This window comes from Electrophorus electricus, chromosome 1 (assembly GCF_041902795.1).
Source record: "Electrophorus electricus isolate QZ-2024a chromosome 1, ASM4190279v1, whole genome shotgun sequence".
In the NCBI taxonomy this organism is placed as follows: domain Eukaryota; kingdom Metazoa; phylum Chordata; class Actinopteri; order Gymnotiformes; family Gymnotidae; genus Electrophorus; species Electrophorus electricus.
The window spans coordinates 3,706,551-3,728,687 of NC_137497.1; the positions used below are offsets into that span (position 1 = coordinate 3,706,551).

Genomic DNA, 22,137 nt, shown 5'->3' on the forward strand with positions numbered 1-22,137 from the left:
TATATACTGGGGTGGGTCAACACACGTTACGCTCCGCAGGGAGATCGACTTGCCTGGCACGAATTTGAATTAAGGGGAACATTGTTCAGAAGGGCATGGCAGCTGTGCTGACCAAAGTAAACTTTGAGGCCAAAAGTTGCAACCAGATGTGTTCAGATTTGACAGTTTGGCCTGTTCACTGTAGTGCTGTTTTCATATGGCAGAGCTGCATCATCCTTTGTAGGGAAAAAGATGAGGACAAAGGGGGGCTATAAGTGCTTCTAAGCGCTCAGCAGTGTTTTATGTAAAGGTTGCATTATTTCCAGAGGGTCAGCGACGCAGTTAGAAAAGATTCCGCGGGAGAGAGCCCGTCTACTGCTGGCTACTGGTCAGGCGTTTGACCCTCCGCCTCTTATCGGAAGAATCTGGTCCGAGAACGATGACCCTTCATTCTGAGAGACACAGGGTGAGCGAGTCTTGGCTGGCAGGCAAATGAACAGGCTCAAAATAAAAGAAGTAATGAGGTTGGAATAGAGCTACAGGCAGGAAAAGAGCTCAAACCGAACACAGCAGACTAGTTTTGTCTCTGGTATGGTCAAAATCTAAGAGACACACAGCTGACTACAGAGCGGTCCTGCGATTTAAGAAGGTTGGTCAGAGAGCACAGGAGAATGAGCCCCTGGGCTGTCGACGCAGACTGCTTGGACAAATGTTCCCTCCCTCATCCTTGGGGAGAATTTTTTTTAGTATCATCACCATCAGCACATAAAGCTTCACTGAAATATTAGCTGACTACATAGAAATGGTTTGACATTGCTGCATCAGAATACAGTGACGTGATAAATTATGGATGAGACCCAGGAAGTTGACTTCCCTTGCATGTGCATGCGTGCGTGAGAGACATAAGCCGTGCTTGCTTAAGCGCGTTCATGTGCTTTCGCTTTCAGTACTATGGTCTCCTATGTGTAAAAACAAAACAAAAAACTATAGAACCCAGCCTTTCACACTTACAAAGCAGTCTCCCCCTTTATAAGTCAAATGCCTGGTTATATAGCTTCCAACGAGGCATCTGCTCCTCACTGAAGCCAGAACTCTGGGCACTTAATTAAACCAAACAAACGAGTAAATGAACTGCACTCACAGGGAATGAAAGTGGCATAAGAAAGGAGTGCAAAATAGGGGCTTTGCACTAGCAGTCTCACCTTGACTCCTCTTGTTCAAAGACAAGCAAACAAAAAATCATCATCTGATTGTGGTGCACAAAGTACGTTCGCCGTCCAAAGGAAATTTGACTTGCCTTTGAGAATCAGGCATGTTTATCATCAAAAGGAAGCAATGCAGTTTGTCACTGCATCAGTAGATTCATGACACGAGGCAGATTAGTGCCTCCCAGTCCCGTGTTATTAATCTGCTTTTAGCTTTGTGTTGGCTGTTTGCTATCAGCTTGTTTAAAGGCCATAGTGAAGTTTGGGCAGAAACTGCCAAATGTCTTCTAGAAAAATTATTTATAGCACTTTCAGCCTGGAAACAAAGATGTTTTGTACACATTTGTCCCATTTCAGATGATTAGAAAATGAGGGCCAAAATCATCCTAAAATATCAGCTGCATGTAAACCAACTATAATATTGATCAGATCCAGTTAGACCAGGTTAGAGGAGAGGAACTGGCCATGGTGATTCATTTGCTTAGCCCATACAACGTAGTCAGAGGATAGAGACAACTTACATCAAATATACAAATGAGAACCCCTTGTGCTGTCAGCCATGTCTGATTCTGATCACCAGTGATACCAAACAGACTGATGTACAAAATGTTTTATTACACTTAGAAACAGATGCCTCACGCTGAACTGAAGTGCTGATATGCACGGCTTTAGCATTGGATGACTCCTTAATAATGAAATGAAAATATAGAAGAGAATTTAAAAGGCCCATATGCGGGGAGGGGGGGGCGGGGAATTACACTAGAAATCAGGACTGGATGCCAGTCAATAAACTTCAGTATTCACACACAGCACTGAGCAAAGCCTAGAATATAAAATACTTCAGTGAAACAGCAAGGGTTGGAGAACTGAGCCACTCTCTGCTAAGGAGCAGACGCTAAAGCTGCTCAGCTGAGTAAAGACCATGGTGGGGGGTTAAATGGAGCAACCTGACTGTCTCCTCTCTCTGCTGTTGAGGCTCACTCTTCCACCGGCTCTTCCCCTTCCTTTCCCCTCTTGTCTTGTTAGTCCCAGAGTTTGATTTGTCCGTCCCAGCCGCAGGTGATGACATTGGAGGTCTCGTGGGGGTGCCAGAGGGCGCTGATGCACACCTTGTCGTGTGCCTTGATTCGGTGGTACAGCTTGGTGGTCTTCCAGTCCCAGATGTACCAGCTTCCCGTCAGAATCACCAGACACCACATAACTACAGTTGGGGGCGATGAGACAAGCACATTATGGCAGCACAGCACAATGATACTGCGTCCACTATAGACTTACGGTAGATCCATTACTGGAAAGAGAGTCATGTGACTGAGGAGAGCACTTACCTCATATCAGGAGAAAAGTCCACCCGGCAGGCATACCCGGCAACCATGTGGCCCTTAAACACTTTCTTCTTGTTGAGCCTGAACCGATTCTGGGCTCCGAATATCAGGATCTGATTATCCATGGACTGACAGGCTAGCCATTTGCCTACAAGAAAGCAAGCAGACATACAGATAAAGATATCCAGTTCAAAACTGTGCAGTGGTGAACTAAACTTTGTAATGGTAGCAGGGCTGTTTCTAAAGCCAGCTGAGTATCTGATGTGCTCTCAACTCAGACGTCTGCCCACGTGAAGAGTAAGGCAAAGGCAGATCAGCACACAAAATCCCCCTCAAAAGAGAACAAACACGTGTGACGGAGGAGAAAAAAGCAACCTTCACCTGCCTTGATACACGTGGCTGTCAGCGAGATCAAAGGTGGCGTTGGCCACTGAAGTAGCGATCCCTTTGATCAGCTCGAGTGAACGCTCGAGTTGGCACTCGAGTGCGTACTTCAGCCGCAAAACAGCTGCTTTTTATCTATCGTGTGTTCGGCGGCTCCCCTCTCAGTCTGCATGAGCCCCACATTAGGCCCACTGCATAGTCAGTTAAAACTTGCACCAGCCTGCTTGGCTCCCCCTAACGGCGTACGGGCCCAAGCCCTTCAATGCACGCTTTCAAGGAAAATAGAAATTGAAAACAAAAGAAAATAGACTAATATATATAAATAAATAAAACATTTAGAAGGCTATTTACTCATGAGCAGGAGAAAAAGAAAAGAAAGAATAAGGGAAGAGAGGTGAGGAAGAGTTCATTTTTCTGCCTCTTTTCCATTTCCTTCCTACAGTTTGGTCTTTATGTGAGTGAGAGAGTACGTAAGATTTCCATAAATCATGCACTACCAGGAAGGAAACAAGATGTGTAAAAACAAAATCTGAGAACTTCGCATGAGACACTGGGGGAAAGAGAAATGGAATCGAAAAATAACATTTGAAAGGCAAAAAATGCGCACAACTACTCACTTTGGGGACAAAGAATTTAATGGAAGTCTGAAAGTGGAAAGGAAAGTGGGTGTGTGCATGTGCATGCAGAGGAGGTATTGTACCAGTGAAGCAATGCCCAAGCAAAAGCACACTCACCACTGGGTGATAACGTCACCGCAGGCATCGAATGCATACTGGGCTCCGCAATGTACTTGAAATCCACTGGAATGTCCCTAAAAAAACGAGAGCAGGTATTGATGAAAACCAGACACCTTCAGTTCATGCAACGTGAGTGCATTTAATGTTTAGCACCAAACTATGGTGTAGAGGAAGCAGACCGGACCACTAGACCTACACAAACAAGTGCAAATGATGTGGAGCTACATTTTTAAATATTTGAGCCTCAAACTTATTTTATTGTGGTTTTCCTCCTTTTCTTTCTGTTCTGGCTGTGTAACTAAACACTCCTGATTAGCCAGTGCCACTCTGTTGACAAAGAAGGTAAATTTATCATCTTTCCTACCCCAAAGAGAGACAGTGGGTTTTGTAGCCCTTCCCAGACTACAAAATGCAAATACTGGCAGAAGCTACAAAATCTACTGAGAAAAATGTAGCTTGTAAGACAATGATACTGCAGTCCAGTCTTATCCTCATCCGTCTCACCACCTAGGGAGCACATGTCAGTGTGGAGTGACTCAAAAAAAAAAAAGAAAATCTCCAGAAAGTGGAGATTTAAACAGTTAAGACAGTGTATTGATGTGAAAATTCATCAAAAGGCAATGTCGCACAGAAGTTAAGAGCAAATTAATGTCTCATAGCTAATGACAATGTGAAAAAGTTCATGTTCTCCTTGATCCATTACACTACTAACAAATCAGATTAATATATTCTCCAAGAGAACTGTACTGCCTGCCTTGAAGTGATATTGGTTTTAGATAACATTTTCTGACAAAAATGACTAATTACTTACAATGGAAGCTCCAAGTTTACTTTTTATCCAGAAAATTAATTCAAGTACCATCGGTGATACTCCTGCACCACCTCCCCAGAGCGGATGTCCCACTAGGTAGGTGACAGCGGGGCAGGAACAGGGCTTTATTCTACACACTCACACACACACACTCTAATGTATCCCTACGGTAGCAGATCAGATAATGACTTTTGGTCTCTGCCTGTGACAGAGACTGATGAGATGGAGCTGGAGGCTGAGGGAAGGAGAGGTGAGTAGTTTTTCAGCTTTGATTATTTACTCCCATCATGTTTGCTGCTGAAGGACTGCACTCATTCACTCTCCTCCTCAACTTCTCCCTCATGTGAATCTATCCATCCTTCAGTACCCCTCCTCACATTGCACATACATACACATACACACACACACACACACACACACACACACACACACACACACACACACACACACACACACACACACACACACACACACACACACAAACACTCTCTCCTTCTATTGAGGGAAGCACAGAGCATGAAATAAGGTCCTGTCTTCAGATTTACTGAGAGTAACCAAGGCTTCTCTTGGGTGTGGGTTTGGGGATGTGCGAGCATGAATGTGTGGACAGTCTAACACCTAAAAACTAACAGCAAGATGAACGCTAAGGACAGTCTTAGGCAGTCTATCTCAGGCATGTGCACACGTACACCCCCCCCCCCCCATGCATGCATATAGCTTACCTGCACAATCTTCTTGTCCGACATTCCGGCAACAAACAGGTTTTGTTTGTCCTCGTCTGGTTTAAACTTTACACAGTAGGGGACATTCCTGTTAGTGAACCTGGAGATGCACTGACCTGAAGGCAGAAGGAATTCTGTCAGAGTGGCCAGCGCACACCAACATCCTCCACCCCTCAACCTCTTTCAGCACACAGGAGGTGCACTCCTCTCCCCAGAGGAGTACGGGGTGGAAAGGAAGCAGGCCGCCTGAGTGAGTGAATCCTAAGCTCAGACACGGATGGCACTGATCAAAGCACAGCGATGCAAGTTACTCCACATCCGGTTTCAGAATCTGACCCAAGAACAACCCTGTGCACCCTGTACGAGTGGCTCCTCCTAGTGGAGGAGCAGAGAGAAGGGACGAGTATATGCTGGCGAAGGAGACTCCCGTCTGTACAGAGACACAACTGGCAGAGTGCTCTTCTTTAAAGACCCCAACTACAGAAAAGTTGCATGCCAACTCAATGTGAGAGAAACACTTGGAAGCTAGGGAGGCACAGAAAACAGGTTGGTCTCCAAAAGGTGTGTGCGTGGTGCTCACCTGTCTCAGAGTCCCACAGCTTGAGGTAGCGATCGTAACCGGCGCTGAGGAATTGAGTTCCAGCGTTGTTGAAGCAGATGTCGCGCACTGCCTTACTGTGACCTGCAGCAAGGAGAAGGGCCATGGAGAAAGCAAGCCATTAGCATTTGCCTTCATCTGTTCTGACACTGTTGTGTCCCGGACAAGCACATATAATAAGGTAGACTGAGATCACCAGCGGAAAATGACATGAGAACAAGAAGTATAATGTGATAGTACATGTGAGAGAGAACGCGAAAGAGAGAGATACACCGACAGAGTATCCTGCTCTATTCTTTTCTCTTTGTACATGGAACATGTGTGACAGTTATGAGATAAAACTTGCTGTGGACCACCCAGCACTGGTTTGGAGGGGTTTCCGCAACAGCTGGCGAATGTAACCGGGGCGGTGCCCCACAGATACTGGCTTGGGTAGCAGGGACCCCTTAACGACACCTCCAGTGAGCCAGTGCTCATGCTGCAGGGCTCGATCGCCCGGCAACCGCCTCCCTCTCACCTCAGCGGAAACAAAGGGCCAAGCACGGCCAAGAGCCAAGATCTGCGTTCACTGCAGCCACACGTGGCAGCACAATCTAGCAGCACTTCAAGAAGAAAGCTAGCACTGAAGGAACAGGCCGACAAGCCGTGCTAATGAGGGCTGGCAGTCACCAATTAGCACGAGGGCATCTGCATAATTCTAATTAGCGACAGAACATACTCAGCTGTTGCTATTGACGCTGATGTTCATGACATCCGTTTTGATCCTGCAGACAAGTGTGCAGAGTTAATGCATCTGTGCTCTGATGCACGTTCACACTTCACTCCCTGTCCACCCTTTTTAACAGCCCTCTCCACATCTGCCTGTCAGGGACTGTCTCTGTGGTTTTCTCCACCATGCGCTCACTGTTGAATAATACACGATGGCTGCATCTCGACAAGCACAACCGGACCAGTGGAAAAGCCTGTTTCAACTCCACTTCGTCTATAGGCTGGGAAAACATCAGAAGATTCTGTACACGTTACCTGCACGCTCCCTCATGAAACCATAACACAAGCAAAAACATTCTGGTGGTATCTGACAAAGCTCAATAAAGAGAACAGAGGAGGGAGAGACAGAGGGAAGCAGGGAAAGAGGGAGAGACATTGATCAGAGGGCACCGTGTTCTGAGAGCCTTTCATGTTCTCAAGGTCAGTCTCATCAATTCTCTGCCTCGAGGTGCAAACAAAAATAACATCACTATATTCATCTGGAGCACCAGATCTTTCTGCAGGTACATTGCAAACCTGAGTTCTTTTCCTTTAAAATTTGTGCCCTAAATGTCCTTTTACAACAGCGCTCTAAGATGGAGTCAAGAGCTATCTGGATTATGCAACAGCTACTCAGGAAACACCCCTTCTTACCAATAAATGTCCGTAAGCACCTCCTGTCACTGTAGACTTCCCAAAGCTACAAAAGGAAAAAAGAGCTTTAAATCCCATGCAACACAGATATGACAAATGGCAGAAACTGGAAGCAGTGCTAAAATTTCTTCCCAGGAAACAGTGCATAAATGTTTGCGTGGGTTGGCTGGTGGACACATCCATGATCTCTTCTTAAATTCTGCTTTCAGCAATTTGAAATGATTGTTAGCATGGCTGAAGAAAGCAAAGGCAATCAGCAAGCTAGGGCAAATAGACCAAATTAATCACACTGCAGAGTGGGCCAAGAACAAAATGCTCCAAATTATGAAGATGACCCAACATTTGAACTCTGCTTTGCTGTCCTCTGTGCAGAGCCGCCCATACGGAGTGAACTGTCCAGGGATTTGTTTCACAAAACCCATAGCTGCTACTACAGGCAGTATTGACCACTACTGACTATGATATATCTATATGTTTGTCTAAGGGTATCTGAAAATAACTGACATCCAGTCAGGAACACTTCTAAAAAGAGCCAAGCACAGTACAAGTCTGTTTTGCCATTATTCAGCTCTCCTTATACAGGCTTCCAAACGTTTCTTGAATGGGTAGGGATCAGATATTGCATGTAGCAACAATTTATTTTGCAAAAGTAAAAATCACTCATCTTAAGTATAGAACCCAGCTATCTGTAACTTATTTTATTCGTATTAGAGGGCAACTGCTATAAGATTTTCAATGGCTGATGGTAATATTTAGAGAGTAGGGAGGCAGATGGGCAATATATAATACTGGTATAACTTTTTGCACCTTATAAAATACATCAATTTAATATTAACAAACAAATGCGACCAAAAATTGCAGAATTTAAATGAATATTTAACACTGTTATTGTCTGCATTATCTCTGTTGTAGATGTGCACTGTGTAGTGCACTGATTAAAAAAAAATGTAGCAACTAAATTAGAAAAAAAATGCAACAATTTCCAAAGGCAATTCTAAAACTAACTTTGCCACTGGGGTGAAGGGTGGAGAGGGGGAGATCAGCTAAAGCCGACTGTCACAAAATGGCATTTAATTTGCTGATTAATTGGTCGACCACTAATTTGTAACATTATTATTATTGCTATTGCAAAGTGGCCTTAACAGTGAGAAACGTACTACATAAATTAAATAAATGATCATATTCGTCACTGATTACCCACGTTCAGGAGCCTGTTAGGCGTAGGTATTCAGCATTATGCAACACATCCCTGCCGATACTTAGAATAGTGAATGCTTATGAAAAACAATTACAGACAAAGAGTAATTGCTTAGAAAAACGATTTGTGAACCCCCCCACCACCCACCATCCTCAGAAACAGCCATCAGAATGAACACCACTTTGTTTTCCCCAGAGGCATGCTCAATAAGTCTGAGTGTGAGGGATAAAACCTACCTTGATCTTACAGTCCATAGAGCAGGAGAGAAGCAGGTGGCCAGACCCAGGAAACAACTGAATGGCGCTGACACCCTACGAGTGGAAGGTGGAGTGGAGAGGAGATGAGCCAACTGTGTGTGTGCACTTCATGTGCAATTAAACACCACCTGCTTTCAAGAGCCATTTACAAGGGCCACGAGGTTAGCTTCTACTCTTTCGCACACTGGCGTCATGGCCGACAAATGTAATGTTCAGTGCTGCCTTAATTGAGAGCTGCGTCCTGATTATTCTGTGGCTGCGTGGATAAACTAAAACGAGAGTGTTTTCAAGGAATGAATGACTGCACCCAGTGCTGACCACATTTCCCACCGTTAATAGAATGAGCCTGGACTGATGCTTTTTACACCATAACGAACAGTGGAGAAGTGGTAACAGAAGCATCAGGATTTGACACGGGTACTGAAGTGCTCTACTAACTTCAGTAGCACCCTGACCGGTTTTCTGTACATATTGTATTTAAAATGGGGGCATTTCAACAGCAAGCTCGCTTTGCTAGCTTAAGTGCAAACATTTTTGATTTCACACAGACATAACTGACATCACACAATGTATTCACATTCAAAGTTTAGATGCCAATACGATGTGACTCCAACAGACATCAACAGCTCCAAGGTTCTGGACTTGGGATTGGCACTGGGAACAGAAAAGAATGTGGGGGAGCTGATCTCAAATCAACATTCTGACACCTGCTAAAATAAAGGAAGTGCTCTGAGGCTGACACACAGATGAAGAGATGAAGAAAGAAAGAAAGGGATAGAAGAAAGGAGGAGCAAGAAAAGAAGGAGAGAGACAGGTATGTTGACCTCCAGTGCTCCAGAAAACATCATGAGTGAATATCAGACCAGGCTAAGGAGTTCACAAGTCTAAATGGCAAACACCAATCACGTTGAAAGCAGACATTATGTGAGACAGGGTAAATCTAATCCTAATCAAGACTTGAGCCAATTCATTAACTGCAAAATTAAAACCAAAATTATGTTTGTGTTTCTCTCACTGGCTGAGGCTTCAGAACACTGCAAGTCACAAACGGCAGTATTTTTCACATGAACGTCCCAACCACTGCATACGTCCAGGGCCCTCTAATTGTAGCTGATAGCCCTGGTGAATGTACTCTGTGTTCTAACAAATCACAGCTACTCAAACTTCCTGACCAATCACAGACATGCATTCTAACTTTGTAATGTAATACACTACTCACGGTTCATTTGAATTAATACTTGTGACCATAGTACCACTCTAAGATAAATCTACAAATCAATTACATTATAGTATATTATAGTATACAACTTCTTTCCCTTTTTTAAAAATAGTTTATAAAGCACCCTTGGCTAGAAAAGTCCAATATAAATGTAACAATTTCTTAGAGACTAAACTGAAAACAGGATGTATTCCAGCTCAAGTATTAGTGCAATCTCTATTCAAAATAGCTGAAATTAATATTTTGTTCATATTGTGCCACTTCGTAAAAATACTTCCATTCAAAAACAGCACCATGTAGGCAAGTAATTTCTCCGGATATTTCCCACCAAGCATAAAAGCATCCTCCTCTGTAATGCATTTCCCTTTCGCTCTCTCACTCCCAAATACATGTACAAAACTAATTTGTCATTCCATCATCATTATGCACACCATGAGATAATTAATCAGAGTCGGTCTACTCTCACTCATAAATGCAGATGCGCACACATGTGAACATGCGCGCACATGTGAATGCACAAGAACAGACACATGCCTCCTCACCTTGGTGTGCCCGGTCCAGACGTGCAGCTGCTTCTTGGGCAGGTAACATTTGTCGGGTGTTTCCGCCAAGCGCAGGTTAATGTCCACGTCCTGCAGGACATGCAGGTACGAGCGACCCTGGTAGTCATACGCGTCTTTGACTGTGGAGCGAAGACACATCAAAGGGTGAGGAAAGAGGCTTTTAGCCATTTCAACAAAAAGAAAATCAGAGAAACTTGAGAGGGATTATGGTAGTCCTGCTAGCTTTAAGAAAGTAACGGGAGCTGAACAAATTCATGCTGTGGACAAAAGTAAATCTGACTCTGTGAAGCGTAATTGGTTGGAACAGCTGCCATGTGTCTTACCGTGTAGAATGGTTTTCTCCTCAGCAAAGGCCTCTTCCTCATTCTTGCCTCTTTTCTGCCTCTTTGCTGTGATTTCGTCCAGCTCCTTCTGCTCCTCCTATCAAACAGAATATGACAGAGTGGGATCCTCAAAGTGCAATTGCAGTAAATTATATATAAACGCGCTGCCTAGGCTAAACCTAGCCTTTATGTTGTGAAGTAACGGCTAACAAATTTGGATTAGACAGCCTGCCAAAAGGTGCAAAGCAAGCAAAGATAAAAACAAAAACAAACAAAAAAGCCCAAGTGATTATCATAGAGTGTAAGGAACCCATGTGGGCAAACTCTGACCTCTGAAGGTTTGGCCACGTCCTTCTCATCCTGATACTTGGCCCAGGGCCCCAAGAAGCTGTCGATCTCTGACGCGTCTCCCCCTTTCACCCGCTTCCTCTTCTCCTTCTTTAGGCCCGACTCAAACACGGTCAACCCTGTGGAGAACAGATGTGCACTGCTGCAAAGAACTGCCCAAGCAGCAACAGGGAAGGTGGGATGGGGTGGTTGTAGCTTCAGGCAGACCCACAACCAATTGCAACCAATGAGCAGAGAAAAACCAGGTCATGTCTAGTACCTTTCTTTTTCTCTGCTTCCTCCACTGCTCCTATGTAGCTGCTGGATGAGACTTGACTGCTGTCCACAGATGGTCCAACGCATACCCTATTAAAATATAGTGAGCATCTCGTGCTCAGAAATAAAGATTTAAACTAAGTATGAATATTTCATAATACTCACTATAACTAGTGTGGTGAGAATACTGACAACACTGGCTATTGCACCATGATCAAATCATTCTGAGACACAAATTCTCTTTAGTAAATGTAAGCTATGCATGTCCCTTACCGAAAGTGGAAAACGTCCTTCTTTGTTGTTCAAACATGAAATCGTTGACATGGGCGGGCTCAGCATATCCAGAAAGCATGTTCCTTGGCGCAGCCATTTGCTGCGTTTTGAATGGATTAACTGGTCCAAACTACAACACACAGAGGATGGGGCTTTACGTTAAACAAAACACTGAAATGGTTCCTTTACCACATATAAACTCTCTTGACCGTGACCTTACCTCGGGTGCAAACATGGTTTCTTAAGTAGGGCTGTAGAGGAGCTCTTTGAGTGAGGGATCAATGTGTGTGCCCGTCTCAACATCTTCCTGCAACACGAAGACATAGTAAATTAACAATCTAGATGGCCAACGAACGCTGGTTATTTAAGAAGTCAGGAAATAACGAAGCTAGGCAACATTAATGAAGGATATTATTAAGATATCCACCTAGCTAGCTAATTTGCAAGCTATTTACACATTGTGTTACTTCATGATATTCTTAGTTACGCTAGCGTTGTTGTCTTTTAGGTGGCACACCACACTTCATGTCACCGTATATGAGTCCTATATAAAGGTTTTAAACATAACCACACGAGGAAACTCGCATCAAATAAAATTTAGCTAGGTAGCATTAACTAGCTGACCAAGTTATTTAGCTAGGTTAGCTAACTAGCTAATCGAGCTACCGTTAGCGAGTAAGCTAGTTAGCGTTAGCTACCCAGACATGCTAGCCGACATGTACCATACCTTGACGGCGACCTCAGGTGCTGAATTAAGAACAGATAAACTCGTCTTTCTTCCAGATTTTAAAGGCTGAAGATGTGAGACTGCGTCTAGGTCTACTTTCTCGGGACTTGTATTGGGCTGATTCATTTTCTGTGTCTGAATTGGTAAAGATGCTGATGAGCCTTCTTTGCCAGGGAGTTGGTGTGGCGGGACCAGGACAGATCCTGCGAGATGTGAACTCCAAGGTACCTGAAACTGTCAACCCTCTCCACCGTGGCTCCGTTGATCCTCACAGGTTGGTAGTGCCGCATCTGCTTCTTGCTGCAGTCGACAATCAGCTCCTTTAACTTGCTGACTTTTAGAAGGAGATTATTTTCCTGGTACCAGTTCTCCAGGTGTTTAATCTCCTCCAGGTAGACCCTCTCATCATTGTCCGACACCAGACCCATGAGGACAGTATCGTCAGCGAACTAGACAATGATGGTAGAGCTGGAAGTGGCCATGGAGTCGTAGGTGTACAGTGAGTAGAGCAGGGGGCTTAGGGTACAACCCTGAGAAGCTGCACTGCTGAGGGTGAGGGTGGATGAGATGCAGTTGCCCACCCGTACTGATTGTGGTCTGTCTGTTAGGAAGTTGGAGATCCAGTCGCACAGGGATGGATACAGTCCCAGATCCTCCAACTTAGTAGTGAGTCTCAAGGGGATGATGGTGTTAAATGCTGAACTGTAGTCGACAAACAGCATTTTAACATAATTACCCTCCCTTTGTCCAGGTGGGTCAGTGTGGTGTGGAGCAGATGTGCAATTGTGTCATCAGTGGAGCGGTTGTGGTGGTTGTAGCCGGAAGGTCGAGGTTTCTTTGGGACAGGGACGATGGTGGATCGCTTGAAGCCGGATGGGACAATACCGAGCGTCAGGGAGAGGTTGAAGATGTCGGTGAATACCAGGGCTAGCTGGTCTGCGTAGGCTTTGAGGACTCTACCGCAGATGCCGTCAGGTCCCGCCGCCTTCCTGGTATTCATTCTTTGCGTTGTTAGCATTAGTGCTGCTAGATATAGCCTCGAAGCGAGCAAAGAATGTGTTTAGCTCGTTCGCCAGAGACTCATCCACACTCATCAGTCCGGAGGGTGGGCTCCTGTAGTCCGTGATCATCTGTAGTCCCTGCCAAAGGAATCTAGAGCCACTCTGCTGGAACTGTGTCTCTAGTTTCCTCCCGTAGCGCCGCTTCGCCTCCCTCACCACCCTGCGCACTCTGTATGCTGCAGTCGTGTACTCGTCCATGTTCCCGCTGACGATCCCCGCATTGTAGGCAGCAGTGTGAGAATTCAGAGCCTCGTGGATGGTTTTGTCCACCCAGGGCTTCTGGTTGGGAAACTTCTTGATTGTGGCTCTTAGAATCGTGTCATCCACCAGTTTCTCAATAAACCCCACTACTGCCTCCGTAAACCCGCTGACATCATCAGCGCTGCGCCGGAATATGTCCCAGTCTGCGTCATCCAGAGCGTCCTGCAGAACAGCCACCGATTGGTCCACTGTGCGACCTCCCTCTGAACCGGAGCTTCCCGTTTCAGCCGTTGTTTATATTTTGGTATGGTGACGATGGTGGCGTGGTCCGACTTGCCAAATGGTGGATGAGCTAGTGCCTTGTAACTGTCCTTGTATGGGGTGTAGCAGTCGTCGAGTGTCCTATTTCCCCTGGTGGGGAACGTTACTTGCTGGTAAAGGTAGGGCACTGCATGCTTGATGTTAGCGCTGTTGAAATCCCCAACCACGATAAGTGCAGCGTCCCAGTGTTGTGCCTGAAACTGTGTGAGAGCCTCATGAAGTTCACACAGTGCAGTGTCTGTGTTGGCCTGAGGTGGGATGTACACGATGTTGATGATGACCGAAGTGAACCCCCGAGGAAGGTAGAAAGAACGAAACTTGAGGGCGAGCAGCTCCAGGTTGGGTGAGCAGGAGCAGGTGAGAGTAACAACATTGGCATTGTTGCACCAGCTGTTGTTTACCATCACACACACTCCACCACCTCTCGACTTTACCGAATCTGCCGTCCTGTCCATGCGGTGAACCGAGAAGAACTCGGCCGGCTGGATGGCGTGGTTTGGTACCACTGGGTTCAGCCATGACTCGGTGAAGCAGAGAAGGTTGCAGTCCCAAATGTCCCTCTGGAACTTTATCCTGGCCCGGAGGTCATCGAGCTTGTTGTCCAGAGACTGGACATTGGCTAGCAGGATGCTGGGTAAGGGAGCTCAGTGTGCGCGAACCCTCAGCCTGTTCCTGACGCCGGCTCGCTTCCCTCGAAGCCTTTTCCTTGCGCCGCGTCTTTTGTTTTTCCTCAGGATCTCCGTCAGCCATCTTGGATTCAGGGTTAGAGACAGCTTGAGGTGAGTGCTTTGTATATTAAGAGATATAAGTGCGTATCTGCTGTACGAGATACACGTCGTGGTGTGGAGAGAAGGGCTGCGGAGAAGTCAGGGGTAGTGGGAAGAGCGAAAAGAATGAAAAAGATAGCGAAAAGAGCGAAAAAAGTGCCAGGTGTGGACGGAGCAGTCGTGACGGCAGCCGACCTCACCGGCGCCATCTTGCATTTGGATTCCATGATTGCTTTAATGGTGTTTATAGGCTTGTTGCAGGTATGGGTGATGAGCAAGATGATGTTCCTCTCCACATGCTTACCAAACAAGGAGAGCACAGCATCAAAAACATACTGCTGTCTGTCCGTGAGTCGACTGGTGCTTGACGGAACCACCAAACACGCTGCATCAATGTCCTGAACTCCAGACGTACAGAGCTCATGTAAAGCTGCAGCTATTCTTAAATCATTGTCAGTGCTTTCTGTGTTTCTGTATCCAGGAGTATCAATGACGGTGAGAGAGAACAGACTCTGATTGATAAACACATCATACACAGTGACTGCATTTGTCTGAGATTTGGTTTGGTTTCTTTTTGTCTCTATGATCTCACACCAAATTATTTCACTACAGTGAGCATTCAGCATGTAGTTCACTATGGCATTGATGAGAGTGGACTTCCCTGATCCTGGTTCTCCAACCAGTAATATGGTTTTATGAGGTTTGCTTGGGTCTTGCTCTCCAAATGTCTCTCTTCTCAGTTTTTCAACAATTCAATTCCTGGTATTTAGGATACATCTTGAGATGGGTCCTTTTATGGATTCTTTTTTAATTCCTTGTAGTTGTTTTCCCAGTGAAGTCTCTTCCTGCCTACATAAAAACCACATTTGCAAGTAAAATTAATTCCTTTGAGTTACTGAACATGCTGTTGTTCTTGTTATGGTAATAATCATCATCTTTACTTTCTGCTAGAGATGTCAGTGATTTCTGATGTAAAAGGTAAACAATTACAAAAGTTTTTACCTTTGAAACAGTTAAAATAAATTATCCTAACATTGGTATTTAGTCATGGACATTTGCTGTCAGTTTCCTAGTCTACCTCCTTTAAAAGAGACAGTGGCATTTAAATCCAAATTCAGTAGAGTTCACCCAGTGAGTGGATATCAAGCACAAGCAAAACACTTGACTTCAAAGGCTGAATAATGGATAACTTAGACTTGCCTGTTTTGGGCAAACTCCACCCTGCACACTAAGGTCTAAGCACTCAAGACAATTCTATAGATGATTCTTTAGATGATTCCATAGACAGTTCTGGGGTCTGAGGAGCAATCTGCACAATTTTAGCATTATTTCATTACTTCACGTGATGAACTTGCCAACTCTGATTACAACCCTGTGTGCTTTGAGATGTCTTCAGTTATTACTTAAATGGATTTTGGTGCATTTTTTTGCCTTCAAGAGAGAATTCAGAATGAATGATCAGTAATGTTGCCTTCAGTATGTTTGCACTTGTTATTTTTATTTGTGTGTTTTATTTGTCCATTTAAAGTGGGGTGAGAACTATGGTGGGGACAGTGTGACTAGCTGATGCCGTGGTACCAGCGAGCCAGAGAGGCCCCTCCCCAGCTCCTGTACGTGGACCGTGACTGCTGGTCCAGCGTCGGTAAGAGCAAGGAAGCGGCCTGTTCCACGAGTGGACCAGCTGGTCGCAGGCTGGACGTGTGGCACTTCATGAGAGAATTCGCGGCAGGTGTCACCACGGACAGTCACCAGCTGTAGGGCCTTTTCATGGGCCGCCTCTCCTTCTGTGTGTAAATGAGCTTTGTTTAATACTGTATTAAACTTCACAAAGTGAATGAGTACTGTTTAATATATTATACTTCACAATGTGAATGAGTACTGTATTATACTTCACAAAGTGAATGAGTACTGTTTAATACTATATTCTACTTCACAAAGTGAATGAGTACTGTTTAATACTATATACTTCACAATGTGAATGAGCTGTTTAATACTGTATTATACTTCACAAAGTGAATGAGTACTGTTTAATATTATATTATACTTCACAAAGTGAATGAGCTGTTTAATACTATATTAGACTTCACAATGTGAATGAGTAGTTTAATACTATATTATACTTCACAAAGTGAATGAGCTGTTTAATACTGTATTCTACTTCACAAAGTGAATGAGTACTGTTTAATACTATATACTTCACAATGTGAATGAGTAGTTTAATACTATATTATACTTCACAAAGTGAATGAGCTGTTTAATACTGTATTATACTTCACAAAGTGAATGAGTACTGTTTAATATTATATTATACTTCACAAAGTGAATGAGCTGTTTAATACTATATTATACTTCACAATGTGAAGAGCTCTGATTAATACTGTATTCTACTTCACAAAGTGAATGAGCTGTTTAATACTATATTATACTTCACAAAGTGAATGAGCTGTTTAATACTATATTATACTTCACAAAGTGAATGAGCTGTTTAATACTATATTATACTTCACAATGTGAATGAGCTCTGATTTATACAGTATTTTACATCTCATTTATTCTGCTTTGTACTTCACAAAGTGAATGGCAGCAGTTTATTTTGCATTCTGTTGCACAAAGTGAATGGACGCCTATTTAAACTGCTTTGTTCTTTAATAAAGTGAATGAGCATGTTTGCGACTTGTTGGTAATTAGAAACATGCTTACAAAAGATGCACTTGTTATTTTGATTGATATTTATTTGATGAACAATAAACAAGTTGTCATGTTACGGCCCCGCCCCCTCTTCAAACGTCTTGGTGTGTGCGTTCGTCCATGTTGTACGAGACACTCTGGTGTTCCCCGAAGCCGACGAGACGCTGTTTCTCCCGCCCAGGAGAGGAGGACCCGTCCCTGGTCTGGCGCTCCCCGACGGCTCTCATTACGTCGGGAAAGAGGCTCGCGTCCTGGACCAGGGCATCCTTGTTGACCATAGCAGGCAACATCAAAGTCTCTTCACCCTCGTGCTCCCATTGAAGGGCCGCCAACACCATGACGGCGTATCCCATGTTGTGGGTCAGCAGCCATTTAAATGTTTGACCCCGGTACGGCCCGCACTGGATCGTGCTCTCGCTCAGCACCAACCAGGCGTTCCTGGGGTCATCCCCTGCTCTCCATCACATGGTCCTTGGCCTCCTCCCTCATCCTCTCGGTGCTCCAAGCCCAAGACGGAGCCGGCCGCCGCTTGTAGGCGTTGGACTGCTCCACGGCCTCGGGTGAAGGCTGGAGGGTGAGCTCGCCGGAGGTCTCTCGATTAAATGCAGGCTTGTAATCCATTCTGTCCAAAAGGAAACAAGAGAGGAAGAGACAAACATCGTGTGCACGCACGTCTGCGGAGACAAAAGACGACATGCGCACACATAAAACTTTGACAGGCTGCTTACTTGAATTGTTGGTCAATACCCAAACTGTAGAAAGACGAACACACACATCAGTGCCACATACAGAACAGTACCGACACGGTCGTGGTTTGCTTAGTGAACTTACAATGAACGCAGTAGACCGCTGCGCATCTGCAATACAGACAACAGACAACACAGACATACATCAATACGGTCAACCTCGAGTTGTAAAGCACCACTCCAGACGTGCATACAAGCTAGCTGGGTGCATTTAATCATCCATGTTAATGTCATCTAGTCAGACACTGTGTTTTACACAGAAATGACCGAGACGAGCGAGCGATTTAGCGAGCTAGCTCGGTCGCTCGGGTGTGGCTGCTAATTTCGCCCCTTAAATCTCACTTTTACATTCTTGACGTACGTAGACGGGGAATAAAAGCCAGATAAAGACCTACAGCAAACGAATCGAAGCGCTAAACTTCAAGCAACAGGAGAAAGCGGCTGTGCTGATCTGCACTGTAATCCGCAGATAGTCAGCTGGTGCTCGGCAGCTTTTCCAGTCGCGCTAGTTCACTAGCTAGTTGGCTAACGTACGACAGCTTTCTTTCAGTCGTCTAACAAAGCGGATGTGTTCAGATTCCGCTCATACTGAATAAAATGTACTAAAGCTCATAAAGACGGTGAAGCACCATGGCGTTGTTCAAGCATAACCCACTAATGTTAGTGTCCAAGAAAGCTACTGAAACACATCTGCTAGTGTTGGTTTGTAGCTAACGCTGGTTTACTCTTCAGCTACAGTACAGCTCAGCATCGACCTGTTCCAGCCTCTCCAGCTTTATTCCTCTCCAGTGGCTTGGCTGTTTTGTTTTGTGATGATGGTGTTTGCCCTGGTTTTCTCTCTGAACTGTGAACTCTCTTCTTCTTTGTGTACTGAGGACGAGTGTCAGGTGCTGTGCTGATCTCCACTGTCATCCGACTCCAACACACCTGAACCGGCGTCTCCTCATTAGATGCGCACACCTGAATGAACTCCAACGTCCACGAACGCTCCACCTTTACTGCTGATGGGTTATATTCACAAAGAGCTGTTTGTCCAGAAAATATGAATGTGTCTGCTGACTATAAGCATGCACGATATATAAACATATTTATATGCATTACTCATTGTATTGTTAAGTTTAAAGGCTGGTACACTCGATGATAATCTGGAATGCCATCAATTCCAGTATAACAAATGTGAAGGGGACGCATCCGGTTTTAATTGGGCCAAAATGCCGAAGAAACTGAGGAAGTTGATGGAGGGCAAGAAATCAAAAAGAAAACATTTAAAATGAAAAAAGTGGCTGTAAAATAAGAAAGTACTACAAAGAAAGATGAAATGCGATCTGTCACCACAAAATGAAACTACACAACAGCGACTGCTGGGACTGCTATGAATGGTAGGCTAACGAGTTTACTTAGATGTCAAATAACGATTTTGGCCCATTCTAACATCGAATAGTAACTGAACAGTGTGTTAAATAGGCAGAACATATGTAACGTTAGGTCTAGACTGTTAGACTCTGTACAGATCGCTATCCTGGTACATGTCATTGTTATCATACAGGAGGTGTCAGCGTGCTGTGCTCAGGGGAAGGCAGACGAGGAGATCAGTCAGACACAACTCTGTGTTTAGTGTTTACAGTGTCTCTCTTCAGATGGATGACATCTGTGTACAGGTGGGAGCAGCAAACACACACAAGCTTCTATGTCTTACTTTATACAAGTGTGAACTGAGTGGCCATTTGAACTGTAATCAAACAGATTTTTGTTCAGCACATCTAGACACTTTCTGCAGTGTAAAAACTTTTTTAATGGTGCAACCTCAAAAATCCATGTGTAACAAGCAGGTTAATTGGTTTTATTCAAATCAAGTAAATTGTTTGATTATAAGAAGTAAAATAACCAGAACAGTTCACATGACCAAATTAACTTAATTAACAAATAAACTTTACAATTTTACTGAGTGCATTCAATATCTTAGTAAGGAAGTTTTAAATACATTTATTAAATTATTTATTCAATTTAGCGCTATTATGTCCCTTCAGGTTTTCTCAAGTTTCTTGTCAGAATTGTCTAAAAAAGTGAGAGAGGCTTGTGTGGTGGTAATGGAAAAGCTCAGAAGAAGGAACGGAGGACGCAGACAGTTCATTGTCATAGATGAGATTTTAATCTTTTCTTTTGAAAAAGTGGATAAAACTGTTTGCTAATAAAAGAACGTCTAATGATGCAAAGAGAAAAGCTATTAATCAGTCCGGAGGTTTCCTCTTACCCTTGCTTAGCGTAGCCGTACCCTTTATAAGCAGTTTGATAGCATCACACAAAGATTCTGCTATTCCCTGAACAAAACTAATGTTTATTTTGTTCATCAGCTCGTCATACAGGGGTCGCCAACACGTAGAACACCATACAATGTTATCAGCAACTTTAGATAACGTCTCATTACAATTTTCAAGTAATGTTTTGATGAAAAAAGATTTTCCGCTATTGCTAGGACCACAAACGATACATGAAAATGGTATTTGCATTCTAGCATCTAAACACTGAGTTACAGACATTTTACAATAATGCTAAAAAAATACAAATCCTATATGCAATCAAATTCTTAATACCCGTACGCAGAATCCTGAAATCGGGCAACAAAACAAGTTTGTCCTAAACAATCCTGAATCTTTTAATTCGAGATTTGTGTTTGAAGAGAAAGCCCTTTTTATCTCTCACAATTTGATTGTGGGTGGTCGTAAGTACTCTAGTCTGTTCACCATTTTTCACACATTCGTCAACCGGTTCTGTCAAGAGATTTCAGGTTTACGAGTTTAGCATTTGAATAGTTTTAAAGTGATACCCTTGGCTTTCATTGTTGTTTTACCTTTGAGAGTCCTATACCCATATGTTTTAGGTCCCGAGCTGACAAATTCTACAATCTCATCACCACAGTCCAACTCATTTGTAAGACCCCCCCAGGTAATCACCCAAAGGTGGTATCCAATCACCTTGACGACTTTTGAAGATGATGCTATCCGTGTCTGTGTATAAGCAACGGTCTTGTAAACAATCTATCAAATTGTACATATTTTCCATGTGCATGCTCTAAAAGATGCGATTGTCACAATCCGAAACTTAGAGTCCATAAGATAAATGATGATGAATTCATGGGTAGCAATATTTCATGGAATGATACATAATCAGATAGCCAAATATTCACACAACAGATATGTCCAGTAAAATATTCAATATGGCAGTTTATTTCATAGTTTGTCTTATACAACATATTAATTCATACATTTTCCCTACAACTGTCATGGTCATTTAATCTAGAGTTGAAAGACAGCATTAATTTTGCAGACAGATCAACACTGAGGACTGTTTCTATGAATGTATATTACCAATAACAGTTGGGAGGGATACTAGTGGTTACTTCTCTGCCTTGGTTGTTGTGCTGAATTGCGTGTCTGTGTGTTTGTATGTGGAGGTGACGTAAAACATATTGAAGTGGAGCTACTGTTTGTCAACTATGTTTTTAATTTTATCCATGTGATTTATGTGTTGTCTACAGACTTGTTATGCTGGGACTATTTGCAATTCTTCCTTTAGCTTTTTGTTCTAAGGGCAGGGCTTAAAAGGGAGGCTCTTCATTTTTCAGCAGATTTGTTAAATGAGCCGTTTCCATGGAAGCAGCCTCGACTCTCAACCACTGTCCAACCAGACCACTACATAAGCAAGATCTACTCTAATCTACACATAAAAAGCTTCAATGGTCAGAGCTTTAATTTTCTTAACTGTTCTGAACCAAATCGACACCATTGTGTTAAGCAGCAAATCCCCTGGTATCTCAGACGTCTCTGTCAAACTGCTTTCTGAACAGCAAGAAATAGTGCTAGAACATGAGCTCTCTGCCCTCCACCAATTTCACCAGAAACTGCAGGATCCACCAGAACTAACTACATCATATGTAAAACAGCTAACTCAAAAGCCTGCAAAACAACTTTCCTTCAAATTTGAGTAGTGTGCAGAATATGCACATTCTAGAGTCTCTTTCTCTGGAACAGTTG

At 43.8% G+C, this 22,137-nt stretch overlaps 1 long non-coding RNA gene and 1 pseudogene across 2 annotated transcripts; one reads left to right on the top strand and one right to left on the bottom strand.

Annotated features, from left to right (window-relative positions):
• Positions 1-1,977: 1,977 nt before the first annotated feature.
• Positions 1,978-13,042, bottom strand: LOC118241319 (pre-mRNA-processing factor 17-like; annotated as a pseudogene).
• A 5,611-nt stretch (positions 13,043-18,653) lies between these two features.
• On the top strand, positions 18,654-20,330 carry LOC145659056 (uncharacterized). 2 transcript variants are annotated; one of them, XR_014125049.1, is made up of 3 exons: positions 18,654-19,485; positions 19,653-19,764; positions 20,134-20,330. It is a non-coding gene; the product is annotated as an uncharacterized LOC145659056 (long non-coding RNA). The 2 variants fall into 2 exon arrangements; XR_014125042.1 differs by having other exon boundaries at positions 19,027-19,764.
• The last annotated feature ends 1,807 nt before the right edge of the window (positions 20,331-22,137 follow it).